This window comes from Etheostoma cragini, chromosome 10 (genome assembly GCF_013103735.1).
Source record: "Etheostoma cragini isolate CJK2018 chromosome 10, CSU_Ecrag_1.0, whole genome shotgun sequence".
Classification (NCBI taxonomy): Eukaryota; Metazoa; Chordata; class Actinopteri; order Perciformes; family Percidae; genus Etheostoma; species Etheostoma cragini.
In genome coordinates, this window is record NC_048416.1 from 8,856,160 (window position 1) to 8,881,489 (window position 25,330).

General features: G+C 40.9%; 3 long non-coding RNA genes across 3 annotated transcripts in view; 1 reads left to right on the forward strand and 2 right to left on the reverse strand.

Moving 5' to 3' along the window:
* The window catches only part of LOC117951251, an 11,345-nt gene extending 11,299 nt beyond the window's left edge, over positions 1-46 (reverse strand). The window contains exon 1 of the long non-coding RNA XR_004658112.1: positions 36-46. This is a non-coding gene — a long non-coding RNA (uncharacterized LOC117951251). The remainder of the gene's footprint in view (positions 1-35) is intronic.
* Positions 47-11,814: 11,768 nt separating this feature from the next.
* LOC117951248 overlaps positions 11,815-25,330 on the forward strand; it is a 20,547-nt gene continuing 7,031 nt past the window's right edge. Inside the window, exon 1 of the long non-coding RNA XR_004658109.1 lies at positions 11,815-11,826. This is a non-coding gene — a long non-coding RNA (uncharacterized LOC117951248). The remainder of the gene's footprint in view (positions 11,827-25,330) is intronic.
* LOC117951246 overlaps positions 24,025-25,330 on the reverse strand; it is a 12,052-nt gene continuing 10,746 nt past the window's right edge. The window contains exons 2-3 of the long non-coding RNA XR_004658107.1: positions 24,107-24,110; positions 24,025-24,034 (exon numbers count right to left, since the gene is read on the reverse strand). This is a non-coding gene — a long non-coding RNA (uncharacterized LOC117951246). The remainder of the gene's footprint in view (positions 24,035-24,106; positions 24,111-25,330) is intronic.

The following is a 25,330-nucleotide window of genomic DNA, read 5'->3' on the forward strand; positions in this document are numbered from 1 at the left end:
TAATTTAATACACGGGTCCAAAATGACCCGCTAACACTTCAGATGGCAGCAGAAAGCTAACACCAGAGGAAGGATAAACAAATGTGCCTGTCTGTTTGTGAGGCAGTCAGCTTTGACATGGGGAGTAAATAAATGTGTTGCTAGCTGTAATAGATGGCTACAAGAGGAAGAGGGCTGTGCATGTGAATGCTGCATTTGGCTTCCTCACTCTCAGAGGCTCTATATGGAAGCCGCTCTGCCTGACAGTCAATCTGCTGTGGATGTTTTATTCATGTCTTGTCCTCTAACTTGCTGGAAAACTCCTGCTTTTTTTTTTTTTCTTCCTACTGTATCTTTGCAGCCTACACTAGCTATGCCCAAACTACGTTTGGATCCACTGATGGTGGTAGTTTAGTGGGCTTTGGATAGTTCTCTTTTTGGCAACATTGGGGTTTCTAGTTTATGCCCTTGCCCCACAAAAACCTAAACAAAAATATAAAATAAAAAACCTTTATCATGTAGGAGTCTCACTAACATTCAAATTATTCCTACCTTCAGTGAATGAAAAAAAGGATCAGCAGGGCAATTCAATGTAAAAGCAAAGTTTGTTGCTTTTAGTCCTAAAATGCTAGGCCTCTCCCAAAATTACGAGTATTTGCATTAGGTCCTCCCCCGGACTGTTGCATAATGCGAAGCTACTATCTTTATCTGGAAGTTTATATTTGAGACTATGAGTTCTATCTTGCACCCGGTGCAGCACAAAGCCCGACGCAAGTGTCTTTGCTAGTTTAAGATCAACGCAGTTTTCAGCGATTGGTTTATTGCATGTTTTGCCCAAAACACACCTGAAATGAATTAAGACACTAATGGCGTTATTCCATTAAATGGTACCTGCTCGACTCTACCCGCCTTTTTTGATTTTCCATTATGAAAAATAGTACCTGGTACCAGTGTTTGAATTATGCTTTGAGCTTTGGAGGGTACGGCTATTTACATTTTCATAGATTACGTCAATTTGCATATTTATGATGTCATTATGCAATCATTGGCACAAGGCTTAGCTGTTGTGCAAGGTAGAAAGTAAGAAATCTAAATCTTTAGCCATTAATCCCTCAATCACATTTATATAAAACTATAATTACTACTTAGGTAGCTTATAATTGAAGTAAAAAAAAAAACATCAATAAAGAATTCTCAAAGAAGGCTGGCTTGCCCAGGGCAAGGCCAGGACGCAACGTCTATCTCCTTCTCTTAAAACATCCATGGGCTTGTCCTACCTTCACTAGCCCCGCACCCTGTCCCCCCGCCCCTACTGCCTGCCTACAGTGTACATGAGGACGAAGCAGAGAGGGGAGGGGCTACTCCTCAGTCACAGAACAGAAGAGAGAAGAGACTGTTTTGGCGGCCACACAATGGAGAAATACCCAGCATGCTTGCCGGATAATACTGGCGTCTCTTCAACAAAACGTTGCCAGCCTATAGGCAGAGATTACTCTTAATGAAGTTATATCAAAAAACAGTCTGAAAACACCATTTCTCTGGTGCCTAGTGAGTGTTTGAAAATTGTGTTTCATTAAATTATTTCCTTAATTGTTGGTGATGGTAATACTGCATTCAAACACATACAATATTGGATAGGCGAACATATTTTATTACATTTGTGTCAGTACCCCCAAACCATCATTTTCGTCCTTTTTGGGAAGGTCCAAGTCGCATCTAGGGGCGTCGGACCCCCACAGTTCACCCAGTAATTCAAAAACTGCCTGGTACTAGCTAACAGCCATTTCTTTAATGTTTTGCCAGTGGAGTTTTTTTTGCTGCTTCCAGCTTGGTTTTTTTTTAAAGATTTTTGGGGGCCAAATGCCGAGACAACAACACACCATCGAGGTTTTGTGTGTGTGTTGCAGTAGGTCAAGGCAGTTTCCTGCAGCGTTGTTATGACGACCAGCCACGCTCGCCTCAAGGATGTGACGGTACTAACACTGCAACAGAAAAAAGAGGACGAGCCGAGTAGAGCTGGTACTAGCAGTGGATAAGCACCAATAGTTACAACCCTTTTGAACCATGTGCCTGGTCCACAGACCCTTTTTCCACCGTTAAAACCTAAACACACCTGCGCTAGGCGCTTCAAGCTGTGTGCTTAGACCATTAAAATAAGGCCCTGAATGTACAGCAACGGTAGAGGCTCTGTGAGGCTGTACTTGCACACTGCAGTGCTATGCGGTAAATGCTAAGATCAGAATGCTAAAATGCTCAGAATGACAATCTTCACATATTGATGTAAGGTATAGGTATATGTAAGGCATAAAAATTTCACTTTACAAGGTTTTTTTAACATTAATATGCGTTCCCACAGCCTGTAAGTAATATAAAACAGGCCATTTTTCTTGAGCTGCCAACAAAGATTAACTACCCCACAATTACCAAGCAGCCAATTACACAACGTCTTACAACATTATTGATTACTGCAAAGCAATCATCCTTCTCAGTGCCAGCTGTTCCCAGACATGTGGTCTATAAATGGTGTTGCTGATGTGCTGCAGGGGACAATGAGAGCTCTACTGCTCTGCTGATAAGGACCTGACAGCCACAGCTCCCACTGAGCGTCTTATCACTGCATTTGTTTATCTGATAGGAGAAACCGGTGTCCACGAACACATTAATGTCTCTCTTTAGATGCGTGGATTGAACCGAAACCATGCTTTCCACCACCAAAGCCAATGCTGCACACACTGAATGATGGTTCATGTGCTACATGGTTTTAAGAGGAGCAATATACAGGACTACTAAGATCAATGTGGCTCCAACAGCAGCCCATGTTCACAAACATGAACATGCAGGCCAAATAATTTCGCAATATTTCCAGTAGAAAGCAATCGTTATACACCTTTGCTTTGTGCCAATACATAATTTATTGTTGCTACACACACACACACACACGCGCACACACACACACACATTCCTCTCGTCTCCCTTCCGATGCTGTGTTTTAACACACAAATTCCACACAGTAAAGATACTAAAAATGCTCAAAAAATAAAATAAAACATTAACAATAACACACACACATTAACCATTAGCCCTTACCTACAGAATGTATTAGTAGACTACTATCTATGAGCCGAGCCAAATTAAAGTCACACAATGAGGGCATGAAAACCAGACCTCTTGGGTGCATAAAGTAACATGAAACCTTTATTGTAAATAAAGAAACAATGACACAAAAAAAAACACTCTGTCAGAGACCCACTGGGTAAGAGTCTTACTTGAGTCAGTGCTCAGATTGAGGCCATATTCATACATGTGAAACATCAACAGATCTGCAAAATTGCCTCTGAGCGACTCAATTAGCAAACTAGTTGCCTTAAAATTACACAGGCTAAACGCAGCAATGCCGCTCACCGCCAACCCACAATCCTTCTCTCGTTTGCGTTCTGATAAACAGTATGTATCAAATTCAGTAGCAGCAACTCAAACCCATCCATCCATCCATCTTCATCCGCTTATCCGGTATCGGGTCGCTGGGCAGCAGCTCCAGTATGGGACCCCAAACTTCCTTTCCCGAGCCACATCAACCAGCTCCGACTGGGGCATCCCGAGGCGTTCCCAGGCCAGGTTGGAGATATAATCTCTCCACCTAGTCCTGGGTCTTCCCCGAGGCCTCCTCCCAGCTGGACGTGCCTCAACACCTCCCTAGGGAGTTGCCCAGGAGGAATCCTTACCAGATGCCCGAACCACCTCAACTGGCTCCTTTCGACGCGAAGGAGCAGCAGCTCTAATCTCAGCTGCTCTCGGATGAATGAGCTTCTCACCTTATCTCCATTTTGGCCGCTTGTACCCTGGATCTCGTTCTTTCGGTCAGGATCGCGTTCTTTCGGTCATGAACTCAAACCCAGCCAGCGCAAATACCAGCGCGCAGGAGCCAATTAATGTATTAATCTGTATTAGTTGTCTTCTGTAGGAGCTAATAAAAGCTGAAAAACAATCATTTCACGTCATCTCCCCCCATGCCCTACCTACATCCTTTACACTAGTATGTTTCTGTTCAAATCCACAGTCAGAGAATGGTAGCTTTTGGAATAAAAGTCAATATCAGCACTTAAGTAGAGACTGCTCTTTCTCTATAAATCCTCTCTGGTTTTAACAACCCGGCAGTCTACAGGTCGGCCCTTCTTATCATCATTATCAGCAGGAAGACACACACCCCCTACGGGGATGTACATGCTGGTATATCACCCCGGCTGACTTAAACACAGCGGCTCAGCAAGACCAACCTGGTCCTTTGGTTATATGATGTGTGTTGATCTGTCTGTAGGATGTACTGTGTGCCAGCATGTGTGTGTGTCTACGCCAGAGGTAAACCAGGGGTCAGCTGAGAATGATGTGGCTATGGACTTCACAATTTTAGCTACATTCAGCTCTGATTACTGGCTCAATATTCCCTGTGTAGTAATCTGGGAAGGTTCAGTATTGAAGAATCCATCGCCACAGTATCTTGTCTGAACAGCATGGCTTCGCTTCTTTTACTGCCCACAGAGCAGAAATGAACTGATGTCAGATAAGTAAATACATCCGTCGCAGGAGCATTCATCCGAGTTGGAACAGGAGGTTGGTCGATTCAACAAGTGAACAATTTTATCAGGTTGTACATGATGAAATTATCATTCCACTTTTAATAACGGGGAATCTCCCACACATCAGCATATGCCAAACTGCAAAACATTGAAATGTGTAGTAACAGAAAGTGATAAAAGTGCATGAAGGCATTTCAGTTCCTCAGGTTATCACCATAGCCAAATATTTAGTACATTGTACACACATTTTTGTGTGATTAACACTTTTACCATAAAAAAAAAATACAATTTGCAACATGAACACCCCCCCCCCCATTCATCATCATCTGCCCAGACAAAAATCAAGAAAATATGAATCAGTAACTACAATATTCAATACCATTCTATAAAATAGTAACAACATAGACAATAAACCATAAACCAGATAAACATGTATACATGAAAACACCTTAGCCCATCGTGTCTCTGCCTAGCACACAGCTTTGTAGGAGCCTTCCAGAAAGTTGAGGTACTTTCCCCATTTTCTAGTATAGATATCCAATCTGGCCAATCTGTTTATATGACTGCCACCCTAGCCATCTCACACATCAACTCCTGGATTGATGGCACCCCTTCATTCTTCCATCCTCTTAAAATAATCTTTCAAGCTATCATTAAACTAGTCTGGAAATTGTTCACACATTTAACTTCATACCAATTTTTTGGAGAATAACGTGTTCTAAGCCGGACGGAGTCAAGGTGCTGCTGCAAAATAGCTTCTGGAAGGAATATAGTTTTGGGGGAACATGTGTACATTCAATAGTTGTTTTAGTTGTGCAACAGAAAACTTCGATTGGACAGATAGCTAGCTAGCTGTCTGGATTTAGCCTGCAGAGATCTGAGGAGCAGTTAACCACAGTCCTCACAATAGTCCAACACAAAGAAAGCGGAAGATAACGCTCATCCGGCCCGGAAGAATCCCAGAATTGAAACGTCATGGATCTAGAATATACTGTATATTGCCATACATCACTTACCCCTCCCTCATTACCACCAATGAGGTGCCAATGAAGCTGCTCAGTGTCCAGCAGATCACACTGTGGTTGTACTGGTCAGCTTCCAGGTGTAAAATGTGTGTAACTGTGTGAATGGGATCAGGGCGTATCTGCAAAATACAAAACATCACTACCTAGAATCCTTACCTTTATATTGGACAATGCTGATTGCCAATGTGTAGGACGAATATAAAAAAGCAATGTGCCTTGCATGTAGCATTATGGCAATACAAGGTGTGGAGGTTGTTGTGGGCATCCAACAACATCCAAAAATTAAACCTGAAATACAAGTTTTTATATTGTAAGTGTTGTATGTATTTTTTGCAGCGGAAACAAGTTAACACAACATTGAATGTTGTAACCTTGAAAGTTGAAATTGTGTTCTATGCCGTTAACTTTTAACAGGTGCTTATTTACACAACCAGCAGTTCCAAAGCAACATGATCATGATCATGTCACCAGCCGTGACAGCTCCGCCAGTATTGGTTTTACCTTGTGTATTTCTGTTTGTATGTGTGGGTCATTGAGGCAAAGTGTGGTCCTGGAGACACCTACTGTATCTGAAACTACCACAGAAGTAGTGTTGAGTATTTCAACACAGATACCTGTCTGTCAGTGAATTGACAGATTGTGTCAGCCCACAAACAATATACAGTTATGGAGCTTTACACAGGGATTTAGTTGAAATCAAATGAATGTGGAGTAGAAAGTAGAAAAATTACAGGCATATTGGCTGTTCACTAATTCACACCAGAACAACAGCCACATTCACAAGGCAAGACAAGGCATCTTTATTTGTATAGCACATTTCAGCAACAGGGCAATTCAAAGTGCTTTACACAAAATCAGTTAAAAAAACAGTTACAAAACAAAAACAGATAAAACACGTGGATTTAAAATAACATTAAGACACATAAAACCCAAGAATAAAAGTTACAGTTCAGCATAAGAAATTAAACATTAAAGAAATGAACAGTCATTTAAAGAAAGGCAACATCAAAAAGAAAGGTCTTCAACCTTGATTTGAATCACAATACTAACTGCCCTGTTTGTCTCTGACAAACCCTTGGCATGAAAAGTGGCATTATGGAATAATAATAATAAAATGTAACTACATATAATAATGAGCTAAGTTTGATAGATTTATTTGATAATTTCACGATATTAAGAAATTATGTTTTGGATTTAAGGTGGCACATCTAGTGCCCATTAGAAGAACTACTGTCCAGCGAGTGGCCTGGACAGAATGTCACCAACCATGTTAATAAAACCGACATTGGCTGTCCTTGGATGCTGTTCTCTGACAAAAAGTTCAGCCATCACAAAATTGCTGATTGTCTAAAAGTAAACAAAATCATCAGAGTGTCAGTCAATCTGAACATGCATTAAGCGTTTTGGGAACTCGGATGGGAACTTGAGTGGCCGATGGTAGTGGAGTTGTGTGGGTCCTTCCAAACAGTGTCAGCGTGTACACTTTGTGTGAAAATGTGCCACTCAGTACAAACCTTGTGCCTAAAGATGTTCCTTCCTGAGCTGGTTAAAGGTGCTGTCAGTGGAATTGGAATGGAAATGTATGCAGTAGAGTGAGGTGTGAATACATCCATACACTGAGCCCCCTTCTCCCCATCCAGGTGTTTTCACACAGCTTCCTGACAGCAACAGGCAATTATGCACATGCCAAAAAGTTGCAAACAGCTTGCCCGATGTTTCCCAGAGAAACCTGTGGTTTGCCAGTTTGTGTTTAAAACCCTGTCGGAGAAGCACATTCTGAAAACAATCCTGAAATTTCCAGAATCACTGGCTTCTAGACAGTGATTCATTTTTGTGTCTGGTATTATTAGGCCTTATTTAAGCATTAACTCTAGGGATTTAACCTAATGTTCTTTCTTTCTTGTGAAAGGGATTTGTTTTGTCTCTTTTTCATTTCAGTATTTGATATTCATAGGCCTGACTGTGTTTTTCAGTGTATTTTGTGTCGCAATGTGCTGGGTTTTCAAATTAAGGACATTTCTAAGAGGAAGATGAAAGGACAGGCATTGAACATTATGATGTACAAATTGTAAATACAAACATAAAAAACCTTCCTTTTGGCTATATCACAAAATGTTATTATTAACTAAACAAATAAGATGTTGATTACATTCTCCATGTCTCCTTCTTGGCGGGGCAGTTTAGGTTAGTCAGTGAATGTTGAAGCCAGAGATCTCAGTAAGTAGCCAAGGAAGCCTTTAGCACTAATAAGCTCCCATTGATACGCCATACATTTTGTCCTAACAAACTGTAAAAATCGTAACATTCTTATGAAATCTTAAGCATATATTTCATGTTAATTGCATCTTTCAAGTATGATTACCGTATTTTTTTGACTTTAAGTCACATCAGTTGAATCAGTCAAAAATGCATCTTGAAGATGAAAAAAACATATAAATCACACTGAACTATAGGTCACAGTTATTTTGGAATTTTATTCATAAGTGTTATTTCTCGTGCCCTTTCTCTGAGACTCTTTGGCCCATGGGGATGTCAGACGTGAAGGGGACCTCGTGTAACTGACAATACTATAGTACTGTAATACTATAGTTAAAGCTTTTGAGTGAAATACAGCCACACTTTTGGCTTTAAGCTTTTTAGCTGTGCTTAAGCTAGTGATTACCTAACGGTAGGTCAATGTTACCTGATTCCAAGTTGCTAACTAGCACCACCTGAAGTGGTATCGGATGTGGTTGTATCAGAGTAGTTTTATGATTACAAGTTTGAGTACATGAGCACAGTATCAGACCCAATACTGATACTGGTATCGGTGCATCCCTATGTCTCAGACTTCACACAGCTCCCTCTGGAGACAAAGGCTTTGTACAACTTTTTTACATATGCAGCAATACTACCCAGAATCTGAAAACCTGGGATTTGGAATGACATGCAGCAAATGGCCTAGCAAGGACTGAGCCATTTGGGCACGTGCTCTACTAGGTGAAGTATAGCCCGCCCCAGTGTGGTTCCCTTTTATGCTGCGTAATCATCATATTCTGCATGCAGCTGTACAACCATCTCAGTATATGCTCTTTCATGGCATTTCAAACTCATTCTATTACATGGGAAGACAGAATTTGTCACTCATCAACTTGAAAAAATAACCGCTGCATAGTATCTCACAATACTCACGTGAATTTACCGTCAACGTGTTCACTCTTTGATCAGATCCCCAATTATCTGATCAGATCCCTAACTATCTGTGACCAGGTTTAATAAGTGCATGTAAGATTCTGAATGCAATGCGGTTTTGCGGTTGACTCAAGTTTCCAACCAACACAGACGACACAACTGTGAAAACACTGCATCCATGTCATAAAAGGAAAGCAATCTGTCAAGGGTACTTGGGATCCTGGTTTGGAGCACTAAGTTTGGGGGGAAAAAGCCTCCAAGCCTGGTTATAAACGTTGCCAGATTGTACAAAAAGATTGTAGAACAGTATTTGTCCTCCCTGACAGGAACACAGGGAGGTGATTCATTTGTTTCTGAAAATTGTCAAATTTGAGGTTGCTGAATTCCAGCAGAGGGTTTTATGAAGGATTTTGAAAACTCTTATCTGATCTGTTGAACTCCACAGCAAACTAACTTACTCACAAATTACTCAACCCACCCTTCTAACCCCGAAATATAAGTATCCCATAGCAGCACACCGAATACAGCTAAATGAGAGTGCTCAACATCTCTAGATGATATCCTAATACGCTCTACGCCAGAGGCTGTGGTAACCAGCAGAGAAAGAATGAAAACAGAGGACGAATGTACAACAGCGAATGATAAGTGAGTGTGGTCGAGCCGCCACCAATGAGATGCGCAGAAAATTAGATTTGCGAGTCAGAGCTGTGGGCTTAATAAATGACCTTGGTGTTAATGCATCTGTGACTATCCTCCTCTCCGTTGCATCGACTTTTTCCTTCACTGTGTTTATTTGAACTTGTCATTATCTTGATATTTTCACAGAGGCTCGTCTTGGCTTATTGAAATCCTTTGCTCCTGGAATCGTACTCGAAGTGAAGAGAAATTATCTGTGAGGAGGAGAAATGCTGTGAGACGCCTCAGGGCATCAGCAGCTTCGACAGTGATTTAATGTATTTAGCCTGAAAATAACCTTTTGTCTGTAAAATTGCACAGTATGATATGAACCATTCCATCATTGTGGGAAAGGTCAAAGTAAGATAGCAATGATTGGTTTAACAGTTTTTTTATTTTAATCTTCATTTTATGTAGTTGGAAGGCAACTAGAGAAGAAAAGAAAGCAAAAGCTGTTTCAAATGAAATGACAAAATACATTTGTCCATGTCCATTTCTGATTTTACGCCCCCATTAAAAGGTCCAGTATGTAATTTGTTTACTGGAGTCAATCCAAAAATGACCCCAATACGTCATCAGATATTACGGACACATGCTGAGTTTAAATACTATCTTTTCTTTTTGTGAGGGGGGTCTGTAAGTTGGGAAGAGTGGGCCTTGAGTTTGCAGTGTGTTTAGCAATTGTTGCCGTAATTCTAAGCCAATAAAGTGTGTTCAGTTGGACTGTATGGTAAGGTGACCAGATTTAAGCCAAAATCCAGGGACATTTTCAGATCAGAAGTATAAATACGTCCAAAACAGGTCATGTTTTTATCTTTGTGAACACTCCCCCCGAGGTTTTGATCTACCAGAGCTGTGTTGGGGTACAAGCCCCCCTAGGGGGGTCCATGGGCATGCTCCCCTGTAGGAATATTTTTGTCTTTTTTTAATATTTAAATGCATCAATCTGGTGCACTTTGAAAATAAATTCAGACAACCAGCAGGGGGCTCTATGTGTGGAGTAGTTTTGGAGACACGGCTCTTAGTAATTATGACATATTAAAAAAGTATGGCATTACATTACATTTATGTGTGTGTGTTGTTGGTTAGCATATCACAGGTAAGGTGGGAATGGTCATACGGTTACTCTTTTCAGTCCTTTCTCTTTTTTTTCTCTCTCTCTTTGTCATTGTCCTAGTCACTACGACGTAGTGGGGCTTAGCTAGCTAGCGATACGGTCTAACCGTTAAAATGAGACAGATAAGAAGAGACATTGTTTACATGCATACATTGGAACACTGCCTGCAGAGATTACACACACACACACACACACACTTTGTTAAAATCATGTGCTGGATGCTTAATTAAGTCATTCTACATGGTTTTCGTTAGAGATTGTGTTAAGCTTTTGTCGGGAAACAACTCAAAATCAAGACTTTACAGATTGTATAATAAAAATGCCTTCAAGTGCAGTCTGAAACGTCAATATCTGATGGAAACCAGTAATTTTTAAATATTAGGTCTACTTGTGCTTTGGTGGGGGGTTTAGGAATAATAACTAAGTTGTATTCACTGCAAAGTACCGTTAGAAAAGGAATCTACTGTTGGTTTGGACATGAGGGGTATGATGTTGCTGATGTACTTCTGCTAGCCTAAAATTGTTCTTTATTTCCCTGGCTAAAATATGTTTTTGCTGCTGCCCCCTTTCACAGCAGTACCTTGCTTAGCTTCTGTCAGTAATCCTGCCTGCTTCTCCAAACGGGGGACAATGCCACCCGCCATCTACTGTAGCTAATACACTGACTGTGGATAAATTACTCATACAAACACACTTTAAAATACCCAAACTTTCCCTTTAAGAGAACCAAGTAGAGTTGGTGGGTATCTGTTTTCAGACTGACTATTTTGGCCATCCTGAACCTGTAGCTAGTGAACTAACATCAATCCAAAAATAAATAGTTTTAATAAACTATATAAGACAAGTTATTTAATGTTCAAACTGAAACTCTTCTCTAGTCTATTCATTGTTGGACGTTTTTGTCTAGTAATGCAGCTTGTATATGAAAATCAGTCATCCCCCTTCATTCAATATCGTTCCATTGTGCTTTGCAAGAGGGATTACAGTGGCAGAGTAAATCTCATCTTTTTTGAGATGTAATAATTCCTCAGAGATGGAAGACCCCAGCCACCTTTCTGATTCGATAATTGTAGGGTTTTATGTCGGATTCAAGGCTTTTTGCCTATCCGTTTAGATCGATCATCTTGTCCCATTCATAAAATTGGTTTTGAGTAATTGGAACTGGGAGCTCTTGGAATAGATGGAATAGAATTGATTTTAATTGTTTCAGTTCTCGACCTTAGACTCAGGAAGGGTATGAGATCCCACCTTATAAGGTCCTCTTTGATTTTATAGCTCAGGGTTGGTGATCATTTTTCTCATGTAATTTTGACAGATCCTTAGAATCTTACAGAAACCTGTGGGTGATTTTACCTGTCTTCCATCTAAGAGGGTACGTTACCTTTAATTTTTCACATGGACTAAAATAATATTTAATAGTTATGTTTTCATAATATGAGCCCAGCCTTTGTCTAGTTAATAGCGTTGTTTTCTCAACTTATGAGTGTACATTAGATTATTTCATTTCTAGTTTTTATTTGCTGCAGTGTCCTTGCAGAGCCTTCTAATTGCTTTTTGTTTTTGTTTTGTATTCCAACTAGTTATCTTTGCTGTAGCTTTTTTTTGAGGGAGGACAAACTACAATCTTACCACTTAAAACGGCTTTTTCCGCATCCCATATCATGGGTGCTGATGTCTCTCCGTTAACATTTTCTTATATGTACAACTGACATTCATTAGTCATTTGTTTCTTGAAGGATGAGTCATTGAGAAGGCTAATTGGGCGTGGTCACTTAGATCTATTGTGCCAATCTCTGAGTCTATGAACCTTGATCTGTCTCTACTGAAAACAAAATAATCCATTCTAGTGGACACCAGACTAATGAGTATATTGTCTTGCATTGAGGAACATTTCTCTACAAATATTTATTAAGCCTATTTCATTCATAAATTCTTTACATTTTGTACTTACTGCCTTGGATGTATGTGATGGGTGTGGGACATCTAGTTTTGGTTGCAAATGCAGCTTTAGATCCCAGCCCCCACATATTAATACTCCTTCAGAATGACTCACTATCATATCAAAGATCTTCGTAACAAACAAGATTATACTCCCAGGAGGAGCGTATAAGTTAAATAGGATGGTCTCTGTCCCTTCTAATACTCCTCTAACCAGGAAAAAATCTGCCCTCGTTATCTTTCTGAACGTTTGTCTGTTAAAAACGTATTTTGTTAGAGTGAAAAACAATAACACCTCTCTTATGCTTGAATTTGTAAGATGAAAAGAATATATTTCTGAAGCCCGTTTTTCACGCTCCACGTCATTTAAATGCGTTTCTTGTAAGTGAACAACTTGTGCCTTCTCTTATTTTACTGGATTCAATATTCCATTCACATTGAAAGAGACAGTTGTGAGTTTTTGATTAGCAATTTCTTTCATTTAAGTAAATTTAAATTGCCAACCGTGCATGCTACAGACCCTCTCTCTCTCTGGTAAGACATTGAAATAGGAAAATGAATGAATACAGTTATCAACATTGAACAAACAAAAACGGACAGCTTCCAAGGGTAAGGTTTCTGTGAAATGAACCCTCAAACAGCAGAGTATCTCTGGCTTTGGAGGGAAAGCCTCCTTAGACACCCAGGGGTTAAGGGCCCTCCAAAGCAGCTTAGTCCATTAAATGTCCATCCCATTAAGTGTTTTGTGTTTTCAACCTCTGACTTAGTTTTACACCTCTTATTTCAAGGAGATTTGGGAGAATATCTAAAAATCATTGCCTGAGTTGTGCATTATGATGTTATGAGAGTGGAATGAGGACCCAAAAACAGAGAAGGGCAAGCAGGCAGGAGAGGGCTTCCAAGGCTTTATTCTTCCCAAAAAACTTAAGTAACACAAACAGAGGATGCACTGAATGCCAAAGTCCCAAAAACCAAAAATTCCACAAAGGTAGGAAAGTTAAAAACAGAGAACAAAGTCAGGGAAAAACAGGCCACAGGACCAACACATGGAAAATGCACAGAACTACACAAAGTATCAAAAACAATCTGACAAGAGACAAAGGGAACCCAGAGGTTAAATACAAGCAGTAATGGGGAACAGGTGACACGTCAGGTGACTCACAGTAGGGCTGGGCAGGACAATCAGAAAGACAAAAGTAAAACTAGGCAAGATTAGACAGAACAGGAAACCATACTATCAGCATCAAAACAGGAAACAGAACATGCAGACACTCAGAGGGGAGCCCAAGACAGAGACTACCACACAAGACCAGGGAGGAAATTAAGACACAAACACGTGAGACACAACAGGAACAAAAACCCAAATGAGGAGGAAAAGAAACCAAAGCAACCACCCAAACCATTACACCATCTATTTCTCTTGTCTGGTGATGCGTTTTGTTTTAAACTTTACGCTGAGTAGAGCTGAGTGTGTTTTGACCTGGAGTCTTTCTCTGATATCGGCTCTCTGGGGTAAGTCTCTGGGGCATGCCCCTCGTCCTCCTCTCGCTGTACGCCAGGGGTTCTTGTTCAGTTTCTCGAGTGTGTCCTCCGGTGTAGCCAACGCTTTAACTGGGGGACTTCTGTCCTTATGTCTCTAGTGGCCTCGTTGATTGTATGGTAAAGTCGTGTCCCATCCTCGTGAAAGAGTCTGGAAGCGGATCTTCTTCTCCTTTAATATTCGCTTCACCTTGTTCCGCTTTCTCAGGACGGCGGTTGGGTAGTCATGATCAAAATGTATTCTCTGCTCGTTGAAGAGAATTACCTTGTTTTCCCATGCCCTACGCAGAACTTCTTCTTTTGGTTTATATCTGTAAAATTGAATCACTATTTGGGCATAGTATTCTGTCGGAGGAGATCGTTTTTCACACTGCCATCTTGGTGGTGGCGGAACCGGAAGTATTATGGACTGTAGATGATGAAATTCCTAAATTCCTTGCAATTGTCATAACTTCACTGGAATTGGAGTTTGTAGACCTTTTCTTGCAGCTCTCCCTCTTCCCTCTCTGTCACATGGCCGTATGCAAATGCAGAACAGCCAAAAGGGTTAGGGTTAGAATTTAAAATGACCTTTGATTGGCCGAATTTGGCCAATCAATCAATCGTCACGGGCTAGATAGGGAACAGAGCCAAGAGGAGATGCAGGAGTCTAGTTTTCTTTCAGGGGCTAATTGAATTACAATATGTTAAAATGTTATTTAGTTTTTTCCCAACAATGCAAAAAACACATGCCATAGTGCGTAATTTCTGTTGCCCCCATGAGGATTTCTAAGTAACAACAACAGCTCTCAGACCATCCATATGATGCAAGCCTTCCGCGATCACGCAGCACTCCTACCCCTCCTTCACACAGTTGCTGAGATGGAGGATTAATATAGTTTTAATGATTTTTTTGTCACCGAATGCTGCTGTTAGCCTTTCTCAGCGTTGGCATAAAATGCATCACTCAAGTTTCTGCGCACAAAAGTTACTGGACGACACCTGTTTCTAAACATAGCATAGCCATACTGAAAAATACAGAGAGTTATGTGGCGCTGACAATTAGCTCTGTAACGGGCATTTATATTAAATAGTTGCACACTATAGCTTTAAAGTCAGCAATCTGACTTTAACTTGTGCATCATTTTGTCTCTCAACCTCAAACTTTCAAAGGAACATAATGCTCATTAATTGGCTACAGAACATGCAATTTGTCTTTCAGTTTGTGCCCATTTCACTGAATTGCGAGACTTGTGTTTCTTCATTCCAAATCACAGCCATTGTTTTCTTCCCTGCTTGGCAATGCAGCCACAGAAGCCATGCCTCTGTGTGAAGCCCACAGCAGTAATCTATATTTCATAGACTCTCTCCATGAATAGGTGAAAGAGGTGTGGTGGTGCCAGCAGGCCTCACCTCGGGACCAACCACACTCTTGGCAGAGTATGTTGGATGAATAGCTAATAATATAAGAAAAGGGCCTGGAGCTGGCAGCCAACAAGCTGCAAACTCAACAACATTCTTTTTTCCTCGCTTCCTTTTTTGTTTCCATTCTTTTTGCTGAAGCAGCAGGTTAATAGATTATGAATCCCCCCTGAATCCAACATAAAAAGCCATGACCCACTGTAGCAGAACATGTGATACTGTACCTGCATTTAAATACAAATGTCTCAGTCAGTTACTAAGACAACCCTCTTTATGAGAGAGAATTTATAGAGGATAGAAATACAGCTTTATTTATTTGATTACCCATTACCCAGAGAAGACATTAGACCACAACAATGTGTGGAACAGTTTATAATGAAAAAGCTGACTGCTATAATCAATAACGTTGTAATTCTGTGTTTAATTGCTTGTTGCCCACAATTTGGGCCATCGTTTTCTCTTTTGCTAATTACATTTAGCACTTGGGGATCGTTCCTTTGCATTTATCAAATGGCTTAGGTTTGCAAAAAAACACCCACAAGAAATAAAACACAGCTAATAGGAGTAGTTTACCCCTTTGCCAACTGTCGAAGAAACTGATAAATGGACAGTGATGCTATTATTCCTGAGGAAGGTTCAGAGCTCAAAGCTTTAGAGTTCTTTATTGTCCCTCTAGGGGAAATTTGATTTGCAGTTGGAGGAACAACAAAAAAACGTCAAAACGTCCTAGAACCACACAACCAACAGATTGATTGAGAACAATTTCATCAAGTGTCAAACAAAATCCCAGGAGATTATCAGGAATTTCTACGAGTGTCACAGAGAAGGCCCAAGTGATACTACTAAAAACTGTGCATTTAAGAAAAATGCGAGTAAACTGCTTTATTGAACAAGGAAAAATAGAAAATGTGTAACGGTTTATTTTTGCTCTATATCTCAGCCCAGAGGGAAAAGGAATGGATTCATCCAAGAGTGGAAGAGATGTTGTCCGTACCGTCTCTGGTTCTGGCTCTGACCACGGTAACAGAGACGGACAGATCGCTTCGACGCAGCGTAAGAACTCCTAAAAATATATCCATCTTGCAAATGGGTCTGTCTCTGCTGTCATCTCAGCCATCGAATTCAGCACCAGGGCAATAACACACTTTTTGGTTTTTTTCCTGTGAAGAAATGTTTCATGATGTTGGTGAAATCTTTAAAAAAAACTAACTAAAAGTTGTGTTAAGATGTGATGTCCATCGTATTACTGAGATATTACCAAAATTGTTTTGTAATGCGTTGTATTACTGTATTACAGCAAAAAGGAATACATTATTGTAATTGCGTTACTTTTGTAATGCACTGGTGAAGTAGCATTATTTACTCTGTGGGGAATATCATTTGTATTGCAGAGGCCTATCATACGGCCCCCCGGCCCGGGGACACATCCACAGTCAGCCCCCCCCCCCCCAGCTAGCAGCCATCCCAGTCAGCACTTAACTCCAGTGCTAAGGACGATAATGGCAGTTTACTCAACCGTCGGGCAACAGACCCAGGCACCAGAGTCAGAACATCGGCCATTCATAATGTTACAGCTCCGATAGCGTTACTGGTGCCCCGCTCCCCTTTTCACTTTTAGCTGTCTTTACAGTTTAGCTACATTTAGCGGACAAGACCATTTTTCTGATGATTAAGAAGACCGATTCAATGGGTACACTGAGAAACTGAAATATTTCCTCTCTAGCTACATAAGTTACAGGTGGAAAGCTTTGTAAGAAATTAACATTCAGCCTTCATAACAAAACATGACATGTCTCCACAATTAATTATTCCACTTATTCATTACTTACATTAAGCCAATGTTGTGTGATGTAAAATAGCTAAACAAGACACATTTAAAAAAAGATATGTCCAGCAACAACATAAAGACGGGGGCATCATATACACCAGAAGCATTTATTGACTGATCTCAAAATTGCTGGCTTACAAAAGCAAAATAAGTTATTTCACGTTCCTCAACACTGCATAAACAATATGCATTTTAAAAACAAATGAAATATCAGCTGGATAAATAACATCTCGGTATTTTTATCAGATTGCAGGATCAGAGATTTTACCACATTTACAACATTTCAAAAGTAGTGCAGCCTAGTAATCTTTTAGAGTAAAGGGAAGTGCACGTTTTGAAAAATAAAATTGTCACAGCATGGCAACAACAAGGAGACAAATTGTTGAGGGAAGGGGATCTTTAGAACTACATCTTCTGGAGTGTAGTGGAGTGCTTCTTAATAAAAGCAAAGTGACTGAATGAACAAGGGAGGCTTGAGATGGTCAGTGCACCTCGGCTTTACACATTGAAGACCAAACCAGAATCATGAGGTGCTACTAAGTTTAAGTAAAGAATTCTGATTTACAGTCCACATTAAATAATTATTTCAAAAAGGCCTCATGGATAAACTTGAATACTTTGCACCAGAGCATAAATCACAACAAGCGAGCAGCAGCTTTAGAGAGAGGCTACTCAAAACATTGACGCAAGTTATTGGTATTAAGCAATTTGTATTGACTTCCATATTCTGCTCACTTGTATAGATTTGTGAAAATGAACATGAACAGTGATAGACATTTTGCATCCGTAAATAATTTTTAGAAAAGGTAAACAGCTATCTGTATGGCTTTATGTGTGTGTGACAGGTGAGAGACTACATTACTTGTACGGAAACTGTACTCTTCTCTCTTTCAATGCAACAATGCGGTCAATTACTTTCTAATTGACATCAGGCATGTTGAGAACCCTCTCCATGGAAAGCATTCAGACGTTCCTGGCCCATTGAATTTCACATCAATGTCTTAACTCGTGTCAAAGTTAAGAAACATCTCTCAGCTTCAGCTAATGTCATGGGAGTAGTTATGAGGATGTTCAACAGAGTCCCAGTCTCAGAGAATGTCTCCTGGAGGTTGGAGCTCATGAGAACTTGGTACAGTGCCAGTGCACCACAGCAGCCCTTGAATTCAGGATTTTCATAGATCAGAGAGAGTTCTGTCTTGAGCTTTGCCTTGTTCAGCATGGGGTATGCGTTCACAGGGGCATTCAGAGCCTCATCAGGAAATGAATGGCAGTACCTTTCAAACATACCTGCTTGCAGTAAGGAAGCCCTCACAAGGTGGCCAGTAGAGAACCTTGTCTTGGTGACCGCAGACCTCTTTAGACAGCCTCTGCTTCTCCTCTTCTCTCAAAGCTGTTTTAGGTATTTTGGCTTTTGTTGCTTCTTGCTGCTGCTGTTAAGGAGTCCCTGAAGGCAGACCTATGTGTTTGTTAGGGTAGCCAGATGCCTCTCTCACGGTGGGCTGGTCAAATGAACCCTTCTTGATGGCTTCAAAACGTTGTATGAGGTTGTCTGAGTTCTCATAGACAGTGTGCACGACTCTGCTGTTGACGTTCCACCGTGTGGATGAAGCCCTGGGTAGTCTGGTCAAGAATGCTGGTGTGTTTGGTTGACCCGGGAAAAATTTAGTTGTAGAGAAGTAGCTTGTTGCTTGATCAAATTCCTGCTGATGTGCATAGCAATGCACATAATGGGCATTCTCGAAATGTTCACGCACCTTTTGCGGCACACCAGCCTTCTCTCCCCTCGTCACAATGGCTACATTGGAAGCTTGTGCAATGCGTTAGACTTTTCCGTTGTCGGCAAAAATGCCGTTCAGTCTCTCTAAAAGCACGCTGACAATTGAGATTGAGGGTTATTCCAAGATGGGAAGAAACTCAAAAAAGCGCTCCTGAACTTTACGGTTGCTATCAATGTACAGTACCTCAGCACAAGCACCAGCTGTGTCTCTGTAGATACGTCTGTGATCTCGTCCGGTTGGAGGGCTACGAAGTTTGCCGACTTCATAATGTGTTCCTTTACGACCGCTAGCATACATTCCAGTAGCTTGTTTTGAATTGTCTTTGAAAACCTTTTTATGAGCATTTTGAAGATTTTTAACACCTCAGCCAGGGCTGCCAACTTTTCCCAAAACCTTGGAGTGAGATTTGGGGGGGCCGACCCATATTTTTCCTCGTACAAAGCAATTTCTTTCGGTCTTTTTCCTTCAGGGTTTAAATTGGGATTTGTCATATGTGGGGGGATGGGGCTCTCCCTAAGGGGGTCTGGGGGTATGTCCCCCAGGAAAAAATGTTGAAAAATAAACCATTAAATGGCACTTTCTGGAGAGTTTTTTGCAAAAAAAATGTAGAAATCAAGTGTTACATGATATGTGCAAAACTGTAGGGTTAAGAGCCTTTGCATTGTTGTATCAATAGGTTTTAGGGCATTTAGCATTTACATTATTTACATTATTAACTTCTTATGATATAAGAACTGACCCAGACAACGTGCCACACATAATGAACCACATGAAGAGACAGTAGCATATGTCAGCAACAGCTGAGAAGATTTGGGTCTGTGGGGAACAGGTCCAGGGGTCCCTGCCTGGTGTAGGGACCAGGGACCCAAAGTTAAATTAATGTTGAGGGATCAACTAAGAACACTGAAATTCTAAAGAAGTAGAACCACTGAGTTACATAAATTCTATTCCTTTAACCTTTGTGCCAATGTTCAGTAATGTTTGGCCCTCATCCTCTGGGCCCCACTTACTGTATTTACTTTTTTGGGAAAATAAAGACTATTGTTCCTTTTATAAAACATTGAATGAATTATTTACAGGTTAGATAAGCACAATAGTGGCCCAACGTTGCAGTTTTTATATATAGCATAGTACTGTATAGCTCGGATGTGTTTCACCAGATTTCTACCACCAGATTTCTACTCATGCAACGCGTCACTGCCCCCAGCAGAGCGGGTCCGCTAAAATTAACTGAAGATGTTACACTACCAGCCGGGCTGCTCACCTATGTTGGTACAGAGAGAGTGGACACGAAGCGACGGACGGGTCTGTGATACTCAGAGCTCATCCCTGAAGCCGGGGAGCGCTCTTGAACCCCCTCACAGTCTCTGAAAGCACAACTAGTCGATCGCGAGTGGCTCAACAGGTAGATCTGTTGAAAAATTCATCTTTCAGAAATTTGACAGACTGGGTTGAAACTTCAGCGTGAGAAATCGGGGGTGTGGCGTGTGCGCGTGTGAAACCAGTCAAATGCGTGTGTCTCACGGCCAATGCGTGAGAGTTGGCAGCCCTGTCATCTAACTGTGCCACAAAATTGACCAGTCCAAGAAACATACCAGGTTTGGTGGAGCCCCCAGTTTCATCTTTGCTTCGCTAATGTAACTCAAACACTCCACTAAACTTCACACCCTGGATTAGCCAGTTGAGGATGTGGCGGTTCTTGCTAACCTCATAGTTTTGGCGACGGACAGCTAGCCCGTGTCCCTCATCCAGTTGAGTGCCAATGTTAATTCTCCCCTAAGCAGACAATCTCAAGCAGCTATCCATGTGGGTCTTAGACAGCTCATGTTTCTTTATCTTTTCTGAAAGATGGTGAATGTCCACCAGTTGCTTTCCAAGCGGTGCTGTCAGCGTTCCGCCTTCAGGGTGAAAGAGTAAGCAGGGGTAACAGAAGACTTAGTTAGCTAGCTACGTTGCAGCCTGCTAGCCAGGTTTCTTGTTCATACTGATTTTTGGAAAATCCTCGGGTGTAGGACCTTTCCCTCTTAGTAGAAACCTGTTGAAAGATTAAATTTGAATACGTGTTTTGTTGCCAATTTATCTTGATTTGTTTGCCAACTAAAAGGAACTTCTTTCAAAGAGACAATCGAGTTGCACTGAACGCTAGCCATCTTGACAGTAAAACGTGAATTGATTTGATGCTCTTTTCTTAGTTAGGTTCATGGTTACGCTTCGGGTGACAAAAGGCAAATTACCTGAAATTAAGTAACAGCTTAGCTTTACAAATTAGCACAATGTAAGTTTATGACTGAGATAGTCGTGATCGTACAAGCTAAAGAATAAAACGTAGAAATAACAATTGTTATGTCAAGTTGTCACTTGTTTCTGTTATCTGTAGCTCCACTGGTCAGCCTTGTGCTTACTGTCTATCCAATTAAAGATGCCATAGCGATAGTAATAAAGGTATAAGAAACCTAGATTTTAGAGGAGTAGTTGCAATTGATTTTCTGGGGGACACTGCACTTTTCTGACTGGGATTACAACCTGAAAATTCAAGTCAATTCAATTTTATTTATAGTATCAATTCAAGAGTTATCTCGAGACACTTTACAGTTAGAGTAGGTCTAGACCACACTAGACCACATAAGAGGTCAGTTGAGTTTTCTGAAAACAATACTTTACCATGCAGAACGCTCTCAACCCCTTATGGTATGTGTCCATTGTCAGTGTCATTTTCACGCTTCCTTTTTGTTTCTATGGGACCTTGCTACCTTGAGGAGTCCAACTCCTCTGACCTGGAACAGATGGTACAGAACAAAATGGGAGATTTGAGACTTATTGCATTCTTCCTTCCATCCTTATTCTTCAGAACTGAAGGAGGTTGTGAGTAGAATAGCAATAGAGAAAATGCCTCTAAATCCAATTTAATCTGTTAAAGGGTTTCTTTAAAGAAACTTTTCAGGGACATAAAAGTATTGACTGTATGCAGCCAAGCCAAGTCCATAATTGAAGCCTTTTGTAGGTTGATCTAGACTTAAAAATTGACATTTCCTTAGCAGCAAAAGTATACATTCAACTTAAAATGTTTTTTTAAGTTTAATACATCAATTAATACAACAATACAACATCAATTAATTAATTCAATTAATACATCAATACCAATGTGATCTTAGCTTTTGGAGGGGTTAGAGAGCGTTGCATCTTTACCACCATGATGCAGTGTTGTCGCAATGTCAGAATCCCGACTGATGATGCTCATACAAGTTCAAGTAAAGTGTAACTGAACAGGAAATGATGGTAAACTACTGTTACTATACACCTGTGTTCATGTGAAGGTTGACAGGAGAATAAAGACACAGAGTGTATGGGTCATGACGATCTTAAGTACATTTCCAGGATAATTGACTGACATCCCGATGTCCCTTACCTTCCGTGTGTTGCTGTTCTCAAACTCTCTTTGCTACGGGAAACCACAACAACCACCACCACCTTCCAGCTAGCAAGCTTCAAGCTGAAAATAGCAAGTTTTGACAAAAATTTTGATCCTGCTAGAAGTCAGGCCTGCTTGGTTCTTTGGGAGAATGGTTGTAAAGATTTACAAATAATATATTTAGGGCTGTTATTCTGTAACTGGGATTTTTTGGGACCGATTGGGTTGGGATTGCTGTGTATAAAGTACACACGGTGATACGCTGTCAAGAGCAAATTACCATGTATTCTGTATAACTGAAATAGCTCACATTACTGTGTAGTGTCAACAACTTCTTCAATATTGGATGTGGTGTTTTCTTTTGTGGAGTTCCACCAAAACAAGTTCCTTCTCAAGAGCTATCTAGCTTGGCGCTAAACTTAACCAATACTGGGCAATACTTGTCCCAGTTCCCAGATTACAATAAAACTTTTTTTTACAAAAACAGAAAATGTATCATTAATATGCGTAGCGAGACGGCCCACCCCATTCTTGAATCCTACTCCCTTAAGACCAGCAATACCATTTACATTATCACATGAACTAATTATAAAAAATCCTACAGAAAAGAAACCTAACACATACTTACACGCTTCAGACTGCATCTTTACATTACATGTCATTTAGCTGACGCTTTTATCCAAAGCGACTTAATATATATATATATATATGTCAGAGGTTACACGTCTCTGGAGCAACTATGGGTTAAGTGTCTTGCTCAGGGACACATTGGTTGATGTATCCCAGTGGGAATTGAACCCAGACCTCCCACACCAAAGGCATTTGTTATATCTACTGCGCCATCACCACCCTAAACTTTGCAACATTGGAGAAGGTAAACTCACCACCCCACTAGTTCTACACTTCCAGCAGCACTGAACCAACCACCTCATCCTTTCTGATTTAGAATCTAATTACCGTTGGACCATTGGGCGGAGGAAAAGGGAGGAAAAAAATCTGGATCAACTTCCTTAAGACCTTACCCAGAAGCTTAATGACATCTAACTTCCACAAATGGGCCGCCCTTCTCCTCATTTGTTGCCGCAATCCACTCCTGTATCCCCACATGCTTTTTAGTCAACCATGGAGGGCCTCCCTGGCCTGGAATTTAACCCTGCTCTCCCAGGGCTCACTGCTCAATAGAAGCCCATTCGACCCCCTCATACCTCCATTTATCTTTTATCAGATCAACAGGCCAGTGCCACAGAGTGCCAACCCTTAACCACAAACTCTTACCCTAACCCCAACAGCTCCATCCTATCCACCTCTATCCCAAACAGGGGCTCTGCAGCAGCACCTGGCTTCCCAGGGCGCCCGGAACTATACACACACACCCCAACGCATCTTTAGAAAGATACAGGACTGGTCGCTGGACGTGGGGAAGTGGACCCTCTTTTTGGGGGACTCCAACCTCTCACGCATCCCATCTTTCACAGACCCAGACTTATAGGTAGACAGTTACCCCAGAGCTACCTTCCACCACAAAACCGCCATCTTAAAGAAACTACACCCACAACCAGACACACAGCACGTCATCCTCTCATTTGGACTCAACAACTGGCTTTCCGAACACGAACAGAAACTTAAACAGCTACAGCAGATGGTAAAAACTGGTCATATTAGTTTTCCTAACGCCACTATTTACATCCCCGTAATAGACTTCTCCAACGGGTTGAACCCACGGCAGCAGGTACTACTAACCACCCTCAATAACGCAATAACATCAAAATATACCTTCCTTGCAGAACTCAATCCACTCCTTTTCCGGCCAGGCAGAGACAACATCCACTGGACAGCAGACACGGCAGAGATGTTGTTTAAGTACTGGAAACACCAATTAAACTAATTACGGGGACCAACTGTCACAGTACAACCCCCCATCAGTCAAGTATAATCAATCTTTGTGCCGTTTTATCCCTCACACCTGCACAGCTGGAGATCCTGGAAAAGGGCTTTACCTTCGTCCCCACACCCAAACCTCCCACCCGGCCGAAGCTCAGGCCGGGCTCCCCCTCTCCCTCCCCTTTCATGCTTTCAGCTGTCCTATAACAAAGGCCTAAATTGCTCCCAAAAAAACAACAACAACTAACACAGTTGTGTATTATGACTTTTTTTCAGCCCAAAAATAGGCTAGGTGACCGTGATAGTCACTAAATTTGACAAAGTGTATTGGATTCAAATAAATTACACCTTTAATGTTCCTTTGTTTCAAATGAATGCGGAAAGAAACGGTTTGCTAACATGTTAGCCATATTAACTTTATAAAGTGATAACATGTCAATGACGTGGTTACAGCTTGTTTCATGTGGCCCAAAACATCAACTAATACAATAATGAAGATACTATTGACTGGGATTGATGCGTTCCGTTTATGCTAGTTGACTTCCACTCCATTAGAGAGGAAGAAGTTGTACTTTTATCTTTACCACATTTATCTAACACCTACTTTTAACAAAAAGCTTGCGTGACAACACAGAGTTGACGTGTTTTGTTTGCAGGGGTCATCCTGTATTAAGAGTATTTCCACTCTTTATTCAGGTTTTGCAGGTATTTCGTCTATAAAGATTAACTTCAATACAACTTTAAATACAGGATTTGTTATGTTGTAGTGTCACGACTTTCATTAGTACACATTATACAATACAAAAACTTAATGGAAGATAGTGCAAGGCATTCTGTTTGGCTTTTAGTGATTTATTCACCTGTAGATCAACTTCTCTTGTTTAATATTATCACTGCCAAGTCCACACACACGTAGGCCTGATTTACTCTTCCCTCTTCAGAGATGGCAAAAGTACTCACTTTCCGTACTTAAGTAGAAGTACAGATACTTGTGTTAAAAGATACTCTGGTAAAA